Source organism: Lycium ferocissimum, chromosome 9 (genome assembly GCF_029784015.1).
Source record: "Lycium ferocissimum isolate CSIRO_LF1 chromosome 9, AGI_CSIRO_Lferr_CH_V1, whole genome shotgun sequence".
In the NCBI taxonomy this organism is placed as follows: domain Eukaryota; kingdom Viridiplantae; phylum Streptophyta; class Magnoliopsida; order Solanales; family Solanaceae; genus Lycium; species Lycium ferocissimum.
In genome coordinates this window covers 53,214,054-53,219,902 of record NC_081350.1, presented here as the reverse complement: position 1 = coordinate 53,219,902, position 5,849 = coordinate 53,214,054, and positions in this window count along the sequence as shown.

Below are 5,849 nucleotides of genomic sequence, written 5' to 3'. Positions count from 1 at the left end.
AAATCCAACTTTTCTCTTCCTTTTTTTTAAGGATGATAAAAGAGTTAAAGGAAAATTTGATTTCGAAATGATAGATGTTATTGAAATGGATTTCAAATAATTCAAGTAACTAAGAATTTTCCAAACCACTTTGGGCCAAGCTCACTTTGATTGAATAAAAACAAGAGAAATTTCATTGGACTTTAGTTTGAGTAAAGGATTCAAAGGGTATGGTTGACCTTCAATACAAGTAAAAATGGATAAATGGCTTGTGATTGAAAATGGATACTTTCATAAACTTGTATAAATCACATGGCATTTTTACAAAAAAAAAAAAAAAAAAGATACACTTGGAACTTGTTATGAAAACTTATAAAGGCAAAAAGGGCATAGCATTTGGACCAAAATTAAGTGGAACTCTACTCAAGAAATTTTGGGTGTTTTTTTTGTCCGGAAATGAAATGATCATTTCAAAACTTTATATGCATTTTTCCAAAGAAAGGGGGACCTCAACTTCTTTCTTCAAATAAAGGGATTTTTGCCAAAATGTTTTAAATGATATTTCATGACATGATATACAAGACTCTAAACCATTTCAAGCAAATAATTACAAATCATACATTGAAGCTTGAAGGTCAACTGTATTCTAAGGATTCTTAATATCCGGGTGTCTTAACACCTTTCCTGAAGAATCACCAGAACCCTTACCTCGAGCTCTGGTTTTAAAAAGATTTTTCTCTTGTTTGAATAAACCCTTTAAATTTGGCTTTCCTAATTTTCCTTATAAATTAGGTGACGACTCTAAAAAACATAAAATCCAAAAGAGTCCACAAATTCGAAGTAACTTTTATGCCTCGCGTAAAAGTGAACTGTAACAGCAGCAACCGAACAAAGCACACTGGAATGCAGCTCTCTGTGTGGTGCGCTACTTAGAGAAGAACCCAGGACAAGGTACTGTGATGAAGAAAGATTGTGATCTCAGTCTAACTTGACTGGATTTCAGTTGACTCGAAAATCACTCACCAGTTGGTTTATCTCCCTCGGGAGTTCACCCATATCATGGAAAACCAAGAAGCAGCACATTGTCTCTCGCTCGTCAGTGGAGGCGGAATACCGATCAATAGCAATGGCAGTCAGTGAATTGAAATGGTTAGAGGGAATTTTGCATAGTTTGGGCGTTGAATATAAATCTCCGGTGAAAATGTACTGTGATAGTCAAGCGACTTTGTATATTGCACGAAATTTGGTGTTTCATGAACAGACTAAACACATTGAAGTCGAGTGTCACTATGTCCGGGATGCACGCCAATCCAGTTTAATACTAAAATATCATTGCCTTCAATCACTAAAATACTATATATCAGAAATTTACATCACCAAACTGGGAAGAAGACCTTAAACCCATTATTGTGGAGCTTAAAGCTCCCAGATCTAAAAATCAAAAGTCGAAAAATGTTGTACGTACATAGAAGCGGTGTTCAAAAATCTTGTTGATAACACTTGTGAGAAGCTTATACTCTATTTGGAGCTCACCTGGGGTTGAAGTGGTAACTTGTGAAATTGATGAATTTGAACAGATATAGGTCGAGATTTTATCGTAAATCTCTACAGTGAGAGAGAAAAAGAGAAATAAGAGAGAGGGTAAATAAAAGAAATGTTTCATTAATTAGTCAAAGCTGAGTCAACTCAATGTATATATACATGTGAAAATGAAAGCCTAAATCGGGCAAGGGCCGGGTCCCTGAATAAAAGAAAATGAAAATGGCCCATTAAGCATATGCCTAATATATGAAATGAAAATTGTTGTCAACCTGGATCTGGGCTCCAGTTATGGGCTCCAACACCCCCGCAAGCTGAAGGGTGAGTGCACACCAAGCTAGGGTAAAATGCGATGATGAGATACCCTAGTCAAGGCCTTAGTAAGGACATCAGCAAGCTGCTCTGCAGTGGCAACATGATGGAGAGAAATAACACCAAAATTAAGAACATCTCGAACATAATGACAATCAACTTCTATGTACTTTGTGAGCTCATGAAAAACAGGATTACGAGCAATATGCAAAGCAACTGGGCTATCACAGTAAATGGGTATAGGAGAAGAAACAAATAACCCATATCACCCAAAAGTTTTTGTAGCCAAACAACCACAGCAACCACATTCCTTAGTGCTCTATATTCAGCTTCAACTGATGACAAAGAGACAGTTGGTTGTTTCTTGGATTTCCAATATATAGGAGAACCACCAAGTAATATGTAAAAACTAGTAACAGACATCCTAGAAAGAGGGATGCAGCCCAATCAGCACAAGCAACAAGAGAAAAATCAGTAGTATTGGTCAACAAGATCCCTTGAGCCGGATCATTAAGCAAATATCTAAGGACATGAAGTCCTGCCAATATGTGAGGAACTCTAGGAGAAACCAAGAATTGACTTAAATATTGAACAGAAAAGATATGTCTGGTTTAGTGTGTTGTAGGAAATTGAGCTTGCCAATTAATCTCCTGTAAACTGAAGGGTCTGGAAGAAGCTCCCCAATATCCATTAATAGTTTGACATGAGGATCAAGTGGGGTAAGAATAGGATTGGCATCAAGGCAATGGAACTCAGAAATAAGATCAGTAGTATACTTGTTCTGATTGATGATATAGCCAGAAGGAACTTGAGAAACTTCAACACCAAGGAAATAATGAACTAAACCAAGGTCCTTGATTTTGAATTGGGAGTATAGGAATGACTTTAAAGATGCCATCTCAAAATCATCATTCCCTGCTAACAAAGTATCATCCACATAAACCCCAAGAACAACAATGGATGAACCATATAACTTGGTGAAGAGGGAGCTATCATTTTTATTGGAAGAGTATCCTCTGTAAATAAGGGATTAGGATAGAGTGGCAAACCATTGTCGGGATGCCTGTTTCAGACCATATAGAGACTTCTTTAACTTGCAAGATAGTTGAACACCAAGAGAAGGGGTGTGAACAGTAAGACCAATTGGAATCTATGTAGGATCCCCATGTAGAAAAGCATTATTGATATCCAATTGGTGGACTGTCCAATTATGCTTGATAGCAAGACTTAGCAAACATTTGATAGTTGTGATCTTCACTGCAGGACTAAAAGTTTCATTATAATCCACACCCTCAGTTTTAGAATCCCTTCTAATAACCAATCTTGCTTAAATCTTTCAATGGATCCATCAGACTTTTGCTTGATTTTGTGGACCCATTTGCAAGGAATTGCTTTCTTGCTGGGGTTAAGGGGACAATGTCCTAAGTCTGATTGGCATCTAAAGCATTAAACTCTTTGAGCATTGCATACTGCCAAGCAGGATGAGGAGCAGCCTGCTGGTAATGTTGGGGCTCATGCAAGTGCAAATCAGAAGAAGTAAACTTGGAAGTATTGGAAACGGTGGGACTGACAGATGAGCAAATGTAGTCACTAAGATATTTAGGTTGTATGGGTAGCCTAGATGATTATCTAGTTGGTTGAGCAGGCAGGTTAGAAGGAACATGGTGAGGAGGTGAAACTACAGGATGAGTTGGGGAAGCTACTGGGTGAAGTTGGTGGGGAAATAGGAGGAGGATTATCTGTAGTTGGTGTAATGGAAACAAGAGGAGAAAGATCTTCAAAGGTGTTACAAAAATGGGAAAAGCAGAAGCATGGGAGGAAGAGTGGTAGGCAAAAAGGTGTTCATGGAAAATGACATTCCTAGAGAAAAAAATGGCGTGGTTACCAAAAATTGAGGAGTTTGTAACCTTTCTTCCTAACTGGGTACCCTTATAAAACATAAGGAAAGTAGCATAGCAGAGGCACCCAAAAGTTTTAAAATTGAAGTAAGGAGGTGGAGTACCATGCAGTTTTTCATAAGGTGAGACCGAGACATTTTGTAGAACACTAGAAGGAAATTTGTTGATCAAATATGTGGCAGTAAGAACACATTCCTCCCAGTACTTGCGTGAAAGTTTGGATTGAAATAGTAAAGCTCTAGAGATTTCTAAAAGGCGTTTGTGTTTTCTCTCTACAACTCCATTTTTTTGAAAAGTGTGAGGGATAGCAGCCTGATAAATAATACCAGAATAAGAGAAAAAGGAAGAAGCCTGAGAACTAGACCCAAGTTCAAAGGCATTGTCAGATCTAATAGTTTGAATATTGGATTTGAATTGAGTCTTGATCATTAAAACAAAAGATTTGATAACAAAAAAAACCTTGCTCTTGCATGATAGGAGATGAGTCCAAGTCACCCTGGAAAAATCATCTACAATGGTTAGGAAATACTTAAAACCATTGTAGGTTTTAGTATGATAAGGACCCCACGAGTCAAGGTGAATAAGTTGAAAATTATGGGTAGCTTTTATATCACTGTCAGGAAAAGGTAACCTATTTTGCCTAGCTAATGGGAAAACAGGACACACAAATGATTGTTTAGAAGAAATTTTATCAAACAAATATGGAATAGACTTCATTCTATGAAAAGGCCTATGGCCAAGTCTTTGATGCCAAAACAAATCTGCTTTATTAATAGATGTGGGAAGATTACAAGTAGTAGTGCAAGCAATGTAATCACAAGAAACAACAGAATTGGAAGCAGATCTGGTATTTACAGAAGGTGTAGAATGTGAACCAGTAGAAGTAAAATGCAGAACATACAACCCATTTTCTTCTCTACCAGGTTCCAAGGTCCTCTTCAGAAAAGGGGCATGTATACAACAAAAGGAAGAATTGAATTTGACAGAACAATGTAATTTATCAACAAGTTGAGGGACATAAATTAGATTGAATTGGAAAGAAGGAATTAAAAGGACACCAGTGAACACAAGGTCAGCACATAAAAGTAATGATCCAGTACAGTAGACCTTTACTTTATAACCATTGGGTAGGGTAACAAGATAAGGAAAGGGCAAAGATTTAATATTATACAGAAGGTATTTGTGTGCAGTCATGTGATTTGTGGCTCCTGAATCTATAATCCAAGTATTATCTATTAACTGAGAAGCACAAGACAAGGTAACGACATAGGTAGCAAAACTACATATCATACTTGCAAAAGCACCCGTAGTAGTAGAATTATCTAGAGAATTTCTAGACAAATGAGATTGTTGGAATAAGGACATGATATGTTGATATTGTTCTCTGCTGAAACTATGCACTGAATTAGAAGAGAATCCTGAAGCATTGTCTCAAAGTCACAGATGAATCCAACCTGGATTCATCAACTTGTGCATAGGCTGCTGATTTTTGTTCTTTGTGAATTTAGAGTCAGCAGGCAGAGGCGAATCCAGGATTTAAAGAGGATGGGTTCACCATTGCTTTTAATATAAGATATAAATTTCATAGTGACATCAACTTGGCGAGCAAAAGATAATTAATTACATTTTTTTATGAAGTAAGTTATTTTTAATCGTTGCAGCTTAGCTCCATGAGTTTCTTTTGATTTCTTTTGCCTTTTGGGACTTGGTAAATTAGACATAAAGGGAAAAAAATCATCTGATGTAATATAATAAAGAAACACATTTCTTACTTTTGGGTAATTAGAATTATAGAAGAAAAAAGATTTCAAATAATATAAAAAGGAAGGTGAAAAGGCTGCTTTAGAAAATAAAAGAAAAAAATAAAAACGTTATATTTTTTTATGAAGTAAGTTGTTTTTCATCGTTGCAGCTTAGCGCCATAGGTTTTTTGATTTATTTTTCCTTTTAGGACTTAGTAAATTAGAAATAAAGGAAAAAAAATCATCTGATGTAATATAATAAAGAAACATGTTTTTTTAGTTTTGGGTAATTAGAATTATAGAAGAAAAAAGATCTAGAATAATATAAAAAGGAAGGTTAAAAGGTTGTTTTAAAGAATAAAAGCAACAAACAAAAACG